The sequence below is a fragment of the Mustela lutreola genome, chromosome 7 (assembly GCF_030435805.1).
Source record: "Mustela lutreola isolate mMusLut2 chromosome 7, mMusLut2.pri, whole genome shotgun sequence".
Lineage (NCBI taxonomy): Eukaryota > Metazoa > Chordata > Mammalia > Carnivora > Mustelidae > Mustela > Mustela lutreola.
Window position 1 is genome coordinate 29,239,617 of NC_081296.1, and position 19,256 is coordinate 29,258,872.

A 19,256-nucleotide genomic window follows, 5' to 3' on the forward strand; every position below is an offset into this window, starting at 1 on the left:
AGAGTAAACTGGGAGACACCATCTTAACCAAGTTATCAAGGTTAACATCACTAGTAATAGGTCACAATAATATCATGTGCCCCCATGTGATTTAATGTGATGAGAAGTGCACCTCACTTCAGTGGTATCCATCTCCAAAACCCGTAACCGTAGTGTAATGACCACATCTTCCATTTTCCTCATATCCTGGCAACCACCATTCTACTCTTCTTCTATGAGTTTAATGTTTTTGGACTCCACATGTAAGTGAGATGATACATTATGTGCCTGTTTGTGTCTAAACTATTTTATTTAGCTTAATGTCTTCCAGATTCATCAATATTGTTACACATGTCAGAGTATCCTTCTTTTTTAAGGCTGAATAGTATTCTGTTCTGTGTTTATTTGTGTGTAAACATATTATACAGATGAATAGAATGGTACTCCATTGTGTGTTTATATGTACATATGTAAAAACACCAGTAAATATACATACAATGGAATACTATTGATTGAGCTTTAAAAAATGACATTCTGCCATGTGTGACAACATGGACGTAATGGGGTTAGACCCAATCTAAGTATCTAAGTGTTTTCCAATCAATCGAAGTGTCAAAGACAATTTCTATATTTTTATTGTTTTAAGTGATGTAAAAATAAGCATGAGAGTACAGATATGTCTTAAAGATACTGATTTCAGGGGTGCCTGGGTGGCTTAGCTGGTTAAGTATCAGTCTTTTGTTCAGGCCATTATCCCAAGGTCCTGGGATAGAATCCCACATCAGGCTCTCTGCTGAGCAGGGAGTATACTTCTTATCCCCCTCTGCCCCTCTTCCCTGCTCATGCTTTCTCTCTCTCTAATAAATAAATAAAATATTTTTTAAAAAATATACTGATTTTATTTCCTTTGCATATATACCCAGAGGTGGGATTGTGGAATAATGCAGAAGTTTAATTTTTAATTTTTTGAGGGATACCTAATCTAGTTTCCATTTTCCGTAACGGCTTACCACATTCCCACTAACAGCGTACTAGGATTCTTGTTTCTTTTTTTTTTTTTAATTTATTTTTTATTTATTTTCAGCATAACAGTATTCATTGTTTTTGTACCAAACCCAGTGCTCCATGCAATCCGTGCCCTCTATAATACCCACCACCTTGTACCCCAACCTCCCACCCCCCGCCACTTCAAACTCCTCAGATTGTTTTTCAGAGTCCATAGTCTCTCATTTTTAATTTCTTGAGGAATCTCCACACTGTTCTCTAAAGAGGCTGCACCAACTTGCATTCCCACCAACAGTGGAAGAGGTTTCCCCTTTCTCCACATCCCCTCCAACACGTTTCCTGTCTTGCTAATTTTGGCCATTCTAACTGGTGTGGTGATATCTCAATGTGGTTTTATTTTGAATCTCCCTGATGGCTAGTGATGATGAACATTTTTTCATGTGTCTGATAGCCATTTGTATGTCTTCATTGGAGAAGTGTCTGAATGGGATAAGATATTTGCAAATGACAGTACAGACAAAAGGTTGATATCCAGGATCTGTAAAGAACTTCTCAAACTCAACACACACAAAACAAATAATAATATCAAAAAATAGGATTCTTGTTTCTTTACATTCTCACTGGCATTTCTTATCTCTTGTCTTTTGATAATATCCATTCAAACAGTATGGAGGGATATCTCATTGTGGTTTTTGTTTTCGTTTTTAAATATTTTATTTATTTATTTGTCAGAGAGAGAGAAAACACAAGCAGGGGGAGCAGCAAGTGGGGGGAGAAGCAGGCTCCCTGCTGAGCAAGGAGCCTGATATGGGACTGGATCCCAGGACTCTGGAACCATGACCTGAGCTGAAGACAGACACTTAACTGACTCAGCAACCCAGGCATCCTTAACTATGGTTTTAATCTACATTTTTCTGATGATTAGTGATATTGAACAACTTTTCACATACCTGTCGGTCCTTGTTTGTTTCTTTGAAGAAAAAATCAATAGAGTGAAAAAACAACATATGGAGTGAGAGAAAATATTTGCAAACCATTATCTGAAAGGAACTTAATATCAGCACTTTGAAAAATGCTCCTCATATTTTGATTGGGATGGCACTGAAAGTAAAGATTGCTCTGGGCAGCACAGACGTTTTAACAATATTCTGATCCACGAGTATGGATTCCATCTTTTTGTGTCTCCAATTTCTTTCATGAGTGTTCTGTAATTCCTTGAGTATAGATCCTGCACCTCTTTGGTTAGGTTTATTCCAAGGTATCTTACGGGGTTTTGTGCTATCGTAAATGGAATAATTTCCCTAATTCCTCTTTCTACTGTTACATTGTTAGTGTATAGGAAAACAACTGATTTCTGTGCTTTGATTTTGTATCTTGCCACATTGCTGAATTGCTGTATGAGTTCTAGCAATTTAGGGGTGGAATCTTTTGGGTTTTCCACATAAAGTATCATGTCATCTGTGAAGAGAGTTTGACTTCTTCTTTGCCAATTTGAATACATTGTATTGCTCTTTGTTGTCTGATTGCTGTTGCTAGGACTCCTAGCACTATGTTGAACAACAGTGGTGAGAGAGGGCATCCTTGTGTTCCTGATCTCTAAGGGAAGGCTTTCAGCTTTTCCCCATTGAGAATGATATTCGCTGTGGGTTTTTCATAAATGGATTTTATGAAGTTGAGGAATGTTCCCTCTATCCCTACACTCTGAAGAGTTTTAATCAGGAAAGGATGCTGTATTTTGTCAAATGCTTTTTCTGCATCAATTGAGAGGACCATATGGTTCTTCTTCCTCTTCTTACTAATGTGTTGTATCACATTGATTGACTTGTGAATGTCAAACCACCCTTGTATTCCAGGGATAAATCCCACCTGGTCGTGATGGATAATTCTTTTAATATTCTATTGGATCCTATTAGCTGGGAACTTGTTAAGAATTTTGGCATTCATATTCACCATGGATATTGGTCGAAAATTCTCCTTTTATCTTTTTTTAATTTAATTTTATTTTTCCAGTGTTCCAAGATTCATTGTTTATGCACCACACACAGTGCTTCATTCAATACGTGCCCTCCTCAATACCCACCACCAGGCTCACCCAACCTGTCATCCTCCTCCCCTCCCAAATCCTTAGGTTTGTTTCTCAGAGTCCACGGTCTTTCATGGCTTGTCTCCTCCTCTGATTTCCCCCAGCTCACTTCTCCTCTCCTTCTCCCAGTGTCCTCTGTGTTTGATGGGGTCTTTGCCTGGTTTGGGGATCAAGGTTATGTTGGTCACATAGAATGAGTCTGGAAGTTTTCCTTCTGTTTCTGTTTTTTGAAGCAGCTTCAGGATAATTGGTATTATTTCTTCTTTGAATGTTAGAATTCCCCAGGGAATCTTTTAGGTCCTGCAGTCTTGTTTTTTGGGATGTTTTGGATCACCTTCAATCTCGTTACTGATTATTGGTCTATTCAGGCTGTCAATTACTTCCTGTTTCAGTCTTGGTAGTATATAGGTTTCCAGGAATGCATCCATTTATTCCAGGTTGTTTAATTCATTGGCATATAATTGTTGATAAAAATTTCTAATAATTATTTCTCTTCCCTTGGTGTTAGTTGTGATCTCTCCCTTTTTTGGATTCTTTCTCTTCTTTTGGAGAAGTCTGGCCAGTGATTTATTAATCTTATTAATTCTCTCAAAGAACCAGCTTCTTGTTTCATTGATCTGCTCTACTGTATTCTTGGTTTCTAATTCATTGATCTCTTCTCTAGTCTTTTTTTTTTAAGATTTATTTATTTATTTGACAGAGAGAGATTACAAGTAGGCAGAGAGGCAGGCAGAGAGAGAGAGGAGGAAGCAGGCTCCCTGCTGAGCAGAGAGCCCGATGCGGGACTCTATCCCAGGACCCTGAGATCATGACCTGAGCCGAAGGCAGCGGCTCAACCCACTGAGCCACCCAGGCGCCCTCTTCTCTAGTCTTAATTATTTCTCTTCTTTTGTAAGGCTTATACTTCGTTTGTTGTTTTTTCTCCAGGTTTTTAAGATGTAAAGTTAGTTGGTGAATTTAGGATTTTTCTATTTTTTTTCAGTGAGGCTTGGATGGCTATGTATTTCCCCCTAAGGATCGCCTTTTCACTATCCCATAGGTTTTGGATTAATGTGTTTTCATTCTTATTGGTTTTGATGAATTAAGTTCTTTGACCTCCTGGTTGACCCAAACATTCTTAATCAGGATGGTCTTTAGCCTCCAAGTGTTTGAATTTCTTCCAAACTTTTCTTGTGATTGAGTTCCAGTTTCAAAGAAAAAAAAGAAAAGTGAATAAGCTAGAAATAAACACATCACCATATCACAAACATAGGAGGAATCAAAAATAATAGCAACATCTTTGTGGAAAAAAAAGAAGTTAATATCCAAAATATCTAAAGGAAGGAGTCTAGATGCCTTTTAACAGATGGATGGATAAAGAAGACTATGGACTCAAAAAAACAATCTGAGGGGTTTGAAGTGGCAGGGGTGGGGTGGGAGGTTGGGGTACCAGGTGGTGGGTATTAGAGAGGGCACGGATTGCATGGAGCACTGGGTGTGGTGAAAAAATAATGAATACTGTTATGCTTAAAATAAATAAAAAATAAATAAAAAAGAAAAAAATCTTAAACAGTTTTTAAAAAAGAAGAATATATGGTTTATATATACAATGAATATTAGCCATCAGAAAGCATGAATACCCACCATTTCCATCAACATGGATGGAACCAGAGGGTATTATACTAAATTAAGTAAGTCAATCAGAGAAAGACAATTATATGCTTTTACTCATATGTAGAACATAAGGACTAGCATAGAGGGCCACAGGGGAAGGGAGGGAAAACTGAAAGGGAAGAAATGGAGAGAGAGAGAGACAAACCATGGGAAACTCTGGACTCTGGGAAACAAACTGAGGGATACAGAACAGAAGTGGGTGGGGGGATGGGGTAAATGGGTAATAGGTTTTATGGAGGGCATGTGATGTGATGAAGACTAGGTGTTATACACAACTAATGAATCACTGAACACTATTTCAAAAACTAATGATTTACTATATGTTGGCTAATTGAGCATAATTTTAAAAAGCAATGAAAAAAGCAAAACAATAAAATATCTAAAATACTTAATTCTATATAAACAGGTAAATAAACAAACAAAGGGCAAGGAACCTAAAGTCTTAGGGTTTTTTTTTTTTCAATTTTTTGCTGCATTTTTTATTATATATATTTTTTAGTATAGTTGACATACAATGCTACATTAGTTTCAGGTGTGCAAAATAGCAGTATGACAAGTTCATACACTATGCTGTGGTCACGACAAGTGTAGCTGCCATCTGTGTCCATACATCATTAGTATATTATTGGCTATATTATTTGTTTTGTGTCATATCCATGTGACTTCTTCACTGCATAACTGGAAGGCTTTATTTCCTGTTTGCATTGCAAACCCCTGCCCTTCTGGCAACCATCAGTTTGTTCTCTGTATTTATAGATATGATTCTACTTTTTGTTTGGTTATCTTCTTATTTGTTTTAGACTCCACTTATGGATGAAATTATAAAGTATTTTTGTTTCTTAGCTGACTTACTTCACTTAACACAATACCCTCTAGGTCCATCCATGTTATCTCAATTGAAAAAATCTTATCCTTTATGGTTGTGTAATATTCCATTGTGTGTATATATGCATTTGTATGTGTGCCATATCTTCCTTATCCATTTGTCTGTTAACTGAAACCTAGGTTGCTTTCATATATTGGCAATGGCAAATTGCAATAAAAATAGTGGTGCATATATGTTTTTCTTTTTTTTTTTTTTTTTTTTTTTTTTTTTTTAAAGATCCCATTTATTTATTTGACAGAGAGAAATCACAAGTAGGCAGAGAGGCAGGCAGAGAGAGAGAGAGAGGAGGAAGCAGGCTCCCTGCTGAGCAGAGAGCCCGATGCGGGACTCGATCCCAGGACCCTGAGATCATGACCTGAGCCGAAGGCAGCGGCCTAACCACTGAGCCACCCAGGCGCCCCGCATATATGTTTTTCAATTAATATTTTCATCTTTTGATAAATACCTAACAGTGAAATTATTGCATCAAATAGTACTTCTATTTTAATTTTTTGAAAAACCTCCATACTGTTTTCCATAGTGGCTATACCAGTTTACATTCCCACCAACAGTGAAAAGTATTCCTTTTTCTTCGCTTCCTTAACAGTACTTGTTATTTGTTGTTGTTGTTGTTTTTCAGAGAATAATAATTTTTTTAATTTTATTTTTTCAGTGTTCCAAGATTCATTGTTTATGTATCATACCCAGTGCTCCATGCAATATGTGCCCTCCTTAATACCCACCACCAGGCTTACCTAACCTCCCACACCCTCCCCTCCAAAACCCTCAGTTTATTTCTCAGAGTCCACAGTCTCTTATGGTTCATCTCCCCCGCTAATTTCTTCCAATTCACTTCTCCTTTCCTTCTCCTAATGTTCTCCATGTTATTCCTTATGCTCAACAAGTAAGTGAAACCATATGATAACTGACTTTCTCTGTTTGACTTATTTCACTTAGCATAATTTTGTCTTTTTGGTACTTGCTGTTCTGACAGGTGTAAGGTTATATCTCATTGTGATTTTTATTTGCATTTCATGTGTCTGTTGGCCATTTGTATGCCTTATTTGGATTCTATGCTCATTTTAATGGGAGTGTTTGGGGACTTTTTTGAGGTTGAGTTGTAGAAATTATATATTTTGAATACTAACATTTTATTGAATGTATGGTTTATAAATATCTCCCCCTGTTTGGTAGACTGCCTTTCTGTTTTGTTGATGGTTTCTTTTTGCTGTGCAAAATCTATTTGTTTTGATGTAGTCCAAATAGTCTACTTTTGTTTCTGTTTCCCTTACCTGAGGAAACATATCTATAAAAATGCTATTGTGGCTGATGTCAGAAAAGCTACTGCCTATAGTATTTTTTTTTCCAGGAATTTTATGGTTTCAAGTCTCACAATTAGGTCTTTATTCCATTTTGAGTTACTTTTCTGTATAGTGTTAGAAAGTGGTTAGTTTTATTTTATATGTAGCTGTGTAGTTTTCTCAGCACCATTTTTTCCCAGCATCATTTATTGAAGAGTGCCTTTTCCCCATTATTTAGGCTTGCCTCCACTGTCATCAATTAATTGACCATATAAATATGGGTTTGCTTCTGTGGTTTCTATTCTGTTCCATTGATATGTGTCTAATTTTTGTGCCAGTATCATACTGTTTTACTTACTACAGATTTGTAGTAGATCTTAAAATATGGAACTATGATACCTCCTGCTTGGTTCTTATTTCTCATTATTGTTTTGGCTATTTGGGGTATTTTGTAGTTCCACACAAATTTTAGGATTGTTTTTAGTTTTGTGAAGAATGCTGTTGGTATTTTGTTTTGTTGTTGTTGTTGTTGTTGTTTATGTTATGTTAGTCACATAATTTAATAATGTGTTTTTAATTAGTTTTTGATGTGGTGTTCCGAGATTCATTGTTTATGTATCACACCCAGTGCTCTATGCAATACGTGCTTTAATAGGGATTGCATTGAATCTGTAGATTGCTTAGGGTAATATGGACATTTTAGCAATACTCATTCTTCCAATCCATGATCATGGAATATTTTTACATTTGTTTGAGACGTCTTCAATTTGTTTCATAAATTTTTTAAAATATTTTATTGCATAGAGCACAGGGTGTGGTGCAAAAATAATGAATACTGTTATGCTGAAAATAAATAAATAATAAATAAATATAAAATTTTATTTATTCATTTGAAAGAGAGAGAGAAAGATCACAAGCAGGCAGAGCAGCAAGCAGAGAGAGAGGGAAGCAGGCTCCCCACTGAGCAAAGAGCCCAATGTGGGGCTTGGTCCCAGGACCCCAAGATCATGACCTGAACTGAAGGCAGAGCCTTAACCCACCGAGCCACCCAAGTGCCCCAAACCTCATAAATGTTCTATAGTTTATGGAATACACTTCTACTTTCTTTTTTTTTTTTTTTAAAGATTTTATTTATTTATTTGACAGAGAGAAATCACAAGTAGATAGAGAGGCAGGCAGAGAGAGAGAGAGGGAAGCAGGCTCCCTGCTGAGAGCCTGATGCGGGACTCGATCCCAGGACTCTGAGATCATGACCTGAGCCGAAAGCAGCGGCTTAACCCACTGAGCCACCCAGGCGCCCACACTTCTACTTTCTTAGTTAAGTTTATTCCTAGGTATTATAATATTTGTGCTGCAATTGTAAATTCTATCATTTTCTCAAAAATTGTGTTGTTTACATATTAGTTCATACAAATGCTACTTATGTTTGGGTATTTATTGTGTATCCTGCATTGCACTGGTTGTGATGAGCACTTGGTGTTATATCAAAGTATATATATTGTATATTGTGCACCTGAAACTAGTATTACACTATATGTTAACAAGCTGAAATTTAAATAAAACCTTTTAAAAAATTATTTGTATCCTGGAACTTTACTGAATTCATTGATTACTTCTAGTAGTTTTTTGTTGGAGTCTTTAGTATTTTACATGTATAGTCTCATGTCATCTGCAAATAGTTTCAGTCCTGGTAAGCATTCCACAGAATATAAAATGTTAACATTAGGGAAAGCAGGGAGAAGAGTTTATGGTAATTCTTCATCTGTCTTTGCAAATGTTTTGTAAATCTGAAATTATTTTAAACTATAAATTTTTGAAAGACAGTGAATACTAAACAGCAATGAAGAAGGAACAACAGGATCAACCTATCAAAATAATTGACTCTCAAAATTATTATGGTGAGTAATGAAGCCAGGCATTAAAAAATACATTCCATATTATTTTATGTATATAGAATTCCAAAAATTTTAAACTAATCTAAAATGAATGGAAGCATATCAGAGTTTACCTATTGATATTGGAGGGAGGAGGGTGAGATTATAAAAGGTCACCAGAATTTTGGGGAGGTAATGAAAATGTTATCTTGACTACAGTCAAGGTGGTTTCACTATAGTCCAGATGACTATAGAGATGGTTTCATGGGTTTATACATATGTAAATGCTCATCGTACTATACAATTTAAATATATGTTGATTTTAGCTTTTTAGATTTTATTTCAATAAAGATATAAAGCAATAGAGAGAGATAAATGATAAGTAGGCAGATGATAGATGATAAAGAGATGAAGATAGATGATAGATAATGATAGATAATAGAAGATAGATATGTGAGCTGATAGATAATGAGACTTTTGAGGGAAGAGTTCTTCTTTCTTTTGCTAGGTAATAATCTCAGAAGCGATAGAAGTAGAAAATTAGCATTTAGGAACCCCACCCTTTGTAATAGCTGATTCAAGCAGATTCTCTGTCAAGCCTATAATCACCAGGTGAAAGGCTATTAGGTATCAGGATAGTTATGTTAGGTCTCAAGCCATCATACCCCAAGGCATTTTCTTTTTCTAAAAGGAAAAAAAAAGTGTGTGCGAAGCCAGGCAGTGATTAAATCCAGCATCTCTGATGGTGTGGCAACCTAACTTGAATCTAATCCTGAGGGGGAAATAGTCGGAAATCCAGAATGTTGAATATATGCACAAGACAATTGTCCTGGATTTCTGAAAAACAAATAATGTCATTTTAAAAAAGTGCCTTTGTTTTTCAGAGTCCATAGTCTCTCATGGTTCACCTCCCCTTCCAATTTCCCTCAACTCCCTTTTACTCTCCATCTCCCCTTGTCCTCCATGCTATTTGTTATGCTCCACACAATCTGAGGGATTTGAAGGGGTGGGGGGCGGGTGGAAGTTTGAGGGAACCAGGTGGTGGGTATTAGAGAGGGCATGGATTGCATGGAGCACCGGGTGTGGTGCAAAAACAATGGATATTTTTACGCTGAAAAGAAATAAAAAAATTTAAAAAAATACATTAATTTAAACCACACACACAAAAAAAGTGCATTTGTGTGTTCCTGGAGGGGAGGTAATTATGATAGATCAAAAGAGACAGGACAAAAAAAAAAAAAAAAAATAGAAGAGACAAGACAACCAAATCGAAGGAGTGTGCTTTGTTTGCATTTTGAGTCCAAAAAATAAAAATAAGAATTAAAAGTGTAAAAGACATTTTGGAAACAAACAGAAAATTTAAAATGGACTACATCTTAAGTATTACTGAATAAGTCTAAATTTTCTTAGATGTGATAATATCATCGTAGTTACATAGTAAACAACTATGGTAAATACACAGACACGTAGATACATAGGTAAATAGATGTATAGATGAGATTTTAACATGGGAAATTGTTAACAACTGGTGAATTTAGATGAGGATATTATGGCGGTTTACTTACTATCCTTTCAATTTTCCTGTGGGTTTGAAATTATTCAAAATAAATAATTGGGGAAAAGAAGGGAAGAAAGAACAGCATTGTTCTGAGTTTAGCTTGTCTAGCCTCTGCTCTGTCTTTGCTGCATTCCTCACTGTCCAGGTCACTGACCTTCAGGAGTCCCTTCTGGTCAGGCTCAGGGATTGGGTATCCTGAAGTGGCCATATTGTCACCAGATTGTTTGAGATGGAGGGGTTTTGCAAAAAGGTAGTGTATCCAGGCTAGTGGGGGAAGGCAGGATGAAGGGAGGGCAGTTGTCATGGAGCCCTGAAGAGCCCTCTTTACTGGGGTTTGATGCTTGTTTATATTCCAGAGAGATGATGGGGGTGGAAAAAGGGAGAAAAGGAAGGATGGGGGCTTAACTTGCTCTCACAGGTTCGCCTGCCCACGGGGCTTATTATCCTTGATTGCCTGTTTTCTACTTTCCGTTGCTATGGTAACGTGCTAAAACGTGACTCTGCTCAGATTTACGCACTTTGCTCGCTGATGCCTTGTCCCCATACCTGCTGGGTCTCTGCCTACTGAATGCATATGTGCGAAGGCGTGTGATTAACTAGGTGGTTGTCGTGAGCTAGTGGTGGGGGCGGTGAAGCGTCTTTGGGGAGTTTATGAGAACATAGTTGTTGTCAGCCTCATTACCCAAGCCAGGCTGCTAAATCTTGGAAATGATTTCAAGGCAGGGGGTTGGAAGCAACATGCTATACTACTTAGGACATGCTGTGTGGTGTCACAGACTCATCTGAAAGAACACGTTCAGAAATTTATAACGGGACCCCTGGGTGGAAACACTGTGAAATTCACAGATGCAGACTTGGTCCCTAAGAACAGATCATGGTAACAGTCCCCTTGGAGAGAGTAGAGCAGATAAGCCTGTATTTCCTCAAGAACACTACGGTTTTCTTTAACATGAAGGCTCCTGAGAATATGACCTTTCTTAAGTGCTGAGGAATAAAGAATAAAGCTGGTGTCAAGCATCCGCAAGGGGTTTGGGCAAGAGGGTAAGAAAAGGCACAGAGGGCATCCTGGAAAGCAATCTACATTGCTGGGAGGAATTTTGTGGGAGTCTACAGTATTTGAAAACATAAAGGATCCTCCTGTTACCTATAATTTCCTTCCTGGTGCAAGGAATGAATGGAGGCGTTGCAGGTGTGGGATCCAGGAAAGAAATGCTTCTTTGCCATTCTTTCCTTTGCCTATTCCTGTAAATGGCCCCATGCTGGCTTGACCGCCATTTGGTGACCTCAAAAAAGTTCATGCTGAGACATAAGGACTGGTTTCTGAAATTTCTAAAGGTTGAAGGGGGTCCCTCTTTTAGAGGTGGATGCTACCCTAAAAGTCAATGTCAAAAGAACTAGAATGAGTTGAACTTTGAGGTGAATGCTAGTTTCTTAGGTATTTCTAGCATCTAGAGGAAGCTGAAATTTAGGAATTTGTGCCCAGATCTGAGAAATATGAGCAATATTCTATCTCAGATGCATTTCTCCCCCAGATGCATTTCTTCCCCTAAGACATAATTGGCATTGTGTTAGTTTAAGGGATAAAATGTGATTATTTGATGCACATACGTGTATTTGGATATTATTAAAACTTTTATCACCACATATGATTACGTGTGTGTGTGTGTGTGTCTGTGTGTCTGTGTGTCTCTGTGTGTGTCTGTGGTAAGAACACTTATGATCAACTCTTCTTAGCAACTTTCTGGCATACAGAACAGTTTTGTTATAAGTGTAGTCAACCTACTCTAAATTACAACTCTGGAACTTGTTTATCTTATAACTGGATATATATGTATTTTTGAACCAACATCTCCCCATTCCTCCAAACAATCCAGCCCCTGACAACACCATTCTACTCTCGGTTTCTATGACGTTGGCTTTATAAGATTCTATGTATAAGTGGGAGCATGTAGTATTTACTTTTCCCTGTCTAAATCATTTTACTTAGCTTCAAGCCGTCAAAGTTCATCCATGTTGTTGCAAATGACAAGATTTCTTTCCTTTTTATGGCTGAATAATATTCTATTGTATATATACCACATTTTCTTTTTCAATTTATCTGTTGATAGATTAAGGTTGTTTCCATGTTTTTGATATTGTGAATGATGCTGAAATAAGCAAAATTAGGGTGATATCCCCTTGAGAAACCAATTTTATTTCCTTCAGATATATACCTGAGTAGAATTGTTTGACCATATAGTAGCTAAATTTTCAATAAAAAAAAAGATTTTATTTATTTATTTGACAGACAGAGATGACAGTTGGCAGAGAGGCAGAGAGAGAGAAAGGGAAGCAGGCTCCCCACTGAGCATAGACCCCCAATGTGGGGTTCCATCCCAGGGCCCTGAGATCATGACCCGAGCCAAAGGCAGACACTTTAACCCACTGAGCCACACAGGTGCCCCAAATTTTCAATTTTCATAAGAACCTCTCTACTGTTTTCTATGACTATGATGGCTGTACCAATTTACATTTCCTCCAACAGTATAGTAGAGTCTCTTTTCTCCACATCCTCAACAAGTATGCAGTGATATTCCATTGTAGTTTTTTTTTTTTTTTTCTCATCTCCCGGATAGTAATGATATTGAACAACTTTTCATATACCTGGTGGTCATTTTTTTTCTTTTTTTTCTTGTTGTTTCTTCTGGTGGTCATTTCTATACCTTCTTTGGAAAAATGTCTATTCAGGTCTTTGTCCATTTTTTAAATGTTTTATTTATTTATTTATTTGACAGACAGAGATCACAAGTAGGCAGAGAGGCAGGCAGAGCAGAGAGTCTGATGCGGGGTTCGATCCTAAGACCCCAGGATCATGACCTGAGCCGAAGGCAGAGGCTTTAACCCACTGAGACACCTGGGTGCTCCTCTTTGTCAATTTTTAACTGAATTATTTGGATTTTATTATTTGGGTCATATTATTGCTATTAAGTTGCATTTTTTTTAATATTTTGGATATAACCTCTTTTTTAATTCAATCAGCCAACATATAAAACATCACTAGCTTTTGATGTTGTGTTCATTGATTCATTAATTGCATATAACACTCAGTGCTCATCACAGTTACCTCATCTCCCCACTTACCTCCCCTTCCAAACCCTCAGTTTCCCAGAGTTAAGAGTGTCTCATGGTTTGGCTGACTCTCTGATTTCTTCACATTCAGTTTTTTCCCCCTTCCCTTATGATCCTCTGTGCTATTTCTTATATTCTCCATATAAGTGAAACCATATGATAATTGTCTTTTCTGGTTGACATTTCACTTAGCATAATATCAGATATATCATTTCAAATATCTCCCATTCAGTAGTTTGGATTTTTGTTTTGTTGATGGTGCAGATATTTTCTCTCAATCTATATGTTTTCATTTGCTGACTTTTTTTTTTCTGTACAGAAACTTTTTATTTTCATTTTTTAAAGATTTTATTTATTTATTAGAGAGAGAGAGCAGAGTAAAATGGAGAGAGAGAGAGCAAGAGCAGGGGTGAGGGTCAGAGAAAAAGGGACAGGAAGATTCCTCTATGAGCAGGGAACCCAATGTGGAGCTCAATCCCAGGATTCTGAGATCATGACCTGAGCCAAAGGTAGGCACATAATTGACTGAGTCACCCAGGTGCCCCTGTCCACAGCTTGTTAGTTTGATATAATCCCACTTGTTTATTTTGCTTTTGTTGCTTGTGATTTAGATGGCATATCAACAAAATTATTGCCAAGACAGATGTCAAGGAACTTTTTTCTCTGTTTTCTTCCAGGGTTTTTACAGTTTCACATCATATATTTAAGTCTTTCATCCATTTCAATTTAAGTTGTGTGAAGGGTACAAGATAGGGTCTAGTTTCATCATTTTTACATCTGAGTATACAGTGTTCCCAGTAAGATTTTCATTATTGAAGAGACTACCCTTTACCTGTAGTGTGATCTTAGCTCCCTTGTCAAAGATCAGTTGATTTTATATGTGTGGATTTATTTTGGGGCTTTCAATTAAGTTTATTGATCTATGTATTTGTCTTTAAGCCACTACCATACTGTTTTGATTACTATAGCCTTGTAACATAGTTCAAAATTAGGAAATGAGATATTCTGTTTTTTTCCTGTCTCCAGATTGCTTTGGTCATCAGGGATATTTTGTAGTTCCATACTAATTTTATTGTATTTTATTTTCTTAAAGATTTTATTTATTTGACAGAGAGAGATTACAAGTAGGCAGAGAAGCTGGCAGAGGGGGTGGGGAAGCAGGCTCCCCTCCGAGCAGAGATCCCGATGCGGGGCTTGATCCCAGGACTCTGAGATCACGACCTGAACCGAAGGCAGAGGCTTTAACCCACTGAGCCAACCAGGCACCCCTCCATACTAATTTTAGAAAGACTTTTCCCTTTCTGTGATAAATACCTTTGAAATTTTTATATGGTTTGCATTATATTGACTTTGGGTGTTTAGACATTTTAAGAATATTGACTTTTTTTTTTTTTGATGTTTCACTTTCTTTTATTAATTTTTTATTTTTTATAAACATATATTTTTTATCCCCAGGGGTACAGGTCTGTGAATCACCAGGTTTACACACTTCACAGCACTCACCAAAGCACATACCCTCCCCAATGTCCATAATCCCACCCCCTTCTCCCAAACCCCCTCCCCCCAGCAACCCTCAGTTTGTTTTGTGAGATTAAGAGTCATTTATGTACTGGGCTGTAAAACACATCTTTTTTTTTTTTTTAAGATTTTATTTATTTATTTGTCAGAGACGGAGAGAGAGCGAGTGAGTACAGACAAAGAGGCAGGCAGAGGCAGAGGGAGAAGAAGGCTCCCTGCCGAGCAAGGAGCCCGATATGGGACTCGATCCCAGGACCCTGGGATCATGACCTGAGCCAAAGGCAGCTGCTTAACCAACTGAGCCACCCAGGCGTCCCTGTAAAACACATCTTAAAAAATTAAAGGACTAGAACTTACATAATATCTGCTCTCAGCAAAAGATGTGTTTTACAGCCCAGTACATGGTCTATCTTGGTGAATGTTTCACATTAGCTTGGGAAGAATATGTATTCTACTGGTTTTGTATAAAGTGGTCTATGGATGTGGATTATAGCCAGTTGAATGATAGTGACATTGAAATCAACTGTGTCCTTACTGATTTCCTGCCAGTTACTTGTCTAATTCTGATAGAAGTGTGTTACAGTATCCAAATATAATACAAGATTTATCTATTTCTTCTTGCAATTTTATCAGCTTCCATGTCATGTACCTTGATCCTCTCTTTTTAGAGTCATATACATTAAGGATTATGTCTTCTTGGTGTACTGACCCCTTATTCATTATGTAATACCCCTCATTATCCTGATAACTTTCCTTCTCATGAAGTTTTCTCTGTCTAAAATTAATATAGCTACCTCTCTTTTCTTTTGATTAGTGTCAGCAAGGTATATTCCCTTCCATCCATTTACCTTTTTTAAAAATCTTTATTGTAAGCAACCTATAGTTTTATCTTGTTTTTTGGTCCAGTCTGACAATCTCTATCATTTACTTTGTGTATTTAGACCACTAACAAACTGATTCTTGATATCATTGCATTACATCTATCATATTCTTAGTTCTTACTATGCGTTCCACTCTTTTTCTGCCTTTTATGATTTTATATGAGAATTTTATATGATTCCATTTCTCTCTATACATGTGAGTTATGTTTCTTTTCTAGTTTTTTTTTTATTGGTTGTACAAGAGTTTGCAATATACATTTCCTTCTGTAAATATATGTAAATATATGTCTACAGCTAATCCAAGTCCACTTTGATATAATGCTATACTAGTTCATAGGTAGTGTGAGTGCCTTACAATAACAAAATAGTTCTAATTCCCCTTTCCTGTCTCTGTATCATTATTGTCATTAATTTCACTTATATATAAGCATACATAATGTTAATATATTGTAACTATTATTTTGAATAAATGGTTGCCTGTCAGATCAATTAATGAAAAATAAAAGTTTTTTATTTTACCTTCAGTTAAAAAAAAAAAGAGTCATTTATGATTTGTCTCCCTCCCAATCCCATCTTGTTTCATTGAATATTGACTTTTTTGATTGATGTTCTTGGAATATCTTTCCATTTATTTGTGTCTTCTTCAGTTTCACTCATCAGTGTATTATAATTATCAGTGCAGAGATTTTTTTACCTCCTTGGCCAAATATATTCTGGAATATTGTATTGTTTCTGTTTAAGTTTCTGTTTTTTTTTTTATTTTAGGAAAATAAATTATTCTATTTTTTAATTATGTTTAGTTAGCCAACATGTTTTTGATATAATGCTCAATGATTCATTAGTTGTGCATAACACCCAATGCTCATCAAAACATGCACCCTCAATACCCATCACCTGGCTACCCCATTTCCCCACTCCCCTCCCTTCTGTTAACACTCAGTTTGTTTCCCAGAGCCCAGAGTCTATCATGGTTTGTCTCCCTCTCTGATTTCTATTGCTTTTTAATGTTATTGTAAGTAATACTGTTTTATTTCTTTTTCATATAGTTAATGCTTAGTGTATAGACACATAATTAATATTTACATGCTGATTTTGCCTCCTGAAACTATTAAATTTAAATTTATTAGTTTTAACTCTGTGTGTGTGTGTGTGTGTGTGTGTGTGTGTGTGTGAAGACTTTAGGATTTTCTATATACAAGATCATGTCATCTGCAAACAAAGACAATTTTGCCTCTTCTTTCTGATTTGTATTTTTTTATTTCTTTTTCTTGCTTAATTACTCTGTATAGGATCTACAGCACTGTGTTGATAGGAGTAGTGAGAATAGAAACTCTCATCTTGTTCTTAATCTTACAGGAAAAGCTTTCAATGTTTCACCATTGCACATGATGTTAGCTGTAGATTTGTCATATGTGACCTTTATTATTTTGAGGTACATTCATTGTATACCGATTTGGGGGAGATTTATCATAAAATAATATTGAACCTTCTCAAATACTTTTTCTACATTAATTGACATGATCATATGTTTTTTATCTTTCTATTAAGGTGATGTATCACATTTACTGACTTGCATATGTTGAACCATCCCTGCATCACAGGGATAAATCCCACTTGATCATGGTATATGATCCTTTTAATGTGATGTTGAAGTCAGTTTGCTAGCAGATTTCCTTTTTTTTAATTTTTTAAAATATTTTTTAATTTATTTGACACGGAGAGAGAAATCACAAGTAGGCAGAGCAGCAGACAGAGAGAAAGGGGGAAGCAGGAAGCAGGCTCCCACCGAGCAGAGAGCCTGAGGCAGGGCTGGATCCCAGAACCCTGAGATCATGACCCGAGCCCAAGGCAGAGGCCCGACCCACTGAGCCACCCGTGCACCACTGCTAGTGGCTTTTCTTGAGAATTTTTATACCTACCATTGATCAGGACTATTGGCTTGCTGTTTTCTTTCCTTATAGCGTCCTTATCTGACTTTGGTATCAGTCATTCTGGCCTTGTAAAATGTGTTTGGGAGTATTTCTTCCTCTTCAGTTTTTTTAAAGAATTGGAGGATCAGTGTTAATTCTTCTCAAAATGTTTGGTAGAATTCACACATGGAGCCATCTTGTTCTGAGCTTTTCTTTCTTTCTTTCTTTCTTCTTTCTTTCTTAACTTTATTTTACTTTTTCAGTGTTCCAAGATTCATTGTTAATGCATCACACCCAGTGCTCCATGCAATAGGTAAACTTTTCTTTCCTTGAAAGTTTTGGTCACTGATTCAGTTTTCTAAGTTATTGTTAGTTTGTGTAGATTTTCTATTTCTTTGTTTAAAGATTTTACCCACACTCCACACTGAGTGCAGAGCCTGATTGAGGGCTTGATCCCACGACTGTGAGATTATGACCTGAGATGAAACCAATAGTCGATGCTTAACTGATAGCCGCCCACATGCTTCTGGATTTTCTAATTCTTAATGATTCAAATTGGATAGGCTGTATGATTCTGGGAATTTATTGATACATTCCTTATCCTCTGATTCCCATCCATAGAAGTGTTTTTTCTATATCTTCCTGCGGCATATTCCTCTGTGTTCACTGGGTTGGGAGCTGCCACGTAATGACATGCCACTTTAGAAGTATTTCTGCTCAGCATTAAATGTTCTGCCCTGTTCTCAAGATCTTTGCTTACATCTCACTCTGGGATATTATGGTTTAGAATGAGCTATGGGGTCTACATTATAAATGTTGAGGGGAAAAAAAAAACTAGAGTTATTTGAATGATTCCTATTTAATATTCTGGGTGAGCCTGTGCCAGGACTTTCACACAAGACTGTCCAGGGATGAAAAGGGCCTTCATAAAGTCTGAGTAGAGAGAACTAACAATTCCAGATGCAGAAATATGAGCTGTGTGCCTTGTCAGCTACATTCCTCCTTCCAGGCTTCTAATCCCCAGAATCCTTTCTTTGCTAGAGGGTAGGGATGTGACCTTGAGATCTGGCTTCAAATGTTGATCTAATGCATGTGTGCATGTTTGAAATGGCTATCTTCTGAGACTTGTGTTGTCTAGGCCAGTATCACTACACACTGGTAATAAGTGGGTTAGGGAAATAAGAAGTAACTGGGCATTTCTCCTTCTTCTATAATTTTAAAGGTAACTTTTAACTCAGTTTGGAGGTTGGTGCACAGTAAAACCTTTGGGTCTTATGCCCTTGTATAGACATACTGCTCAGAGAACCTCCTTCTCTTTTAAACAGTCCCCTATCTCACTCTAATTTTAATCATTTTGTATGGAGTCACTTCTTAACCAATTTTCAGCATGGTTCTGCCAACTATCATCCCTTCCTCTAACTCCAACCTCCCCCGTTGTGACTATGCTACAGGGAAGCTTTGAGGAAGACTAGGAGGGATGTCATGCATGATTTGAGCACTGAAGAACTAATTAGAAACTAA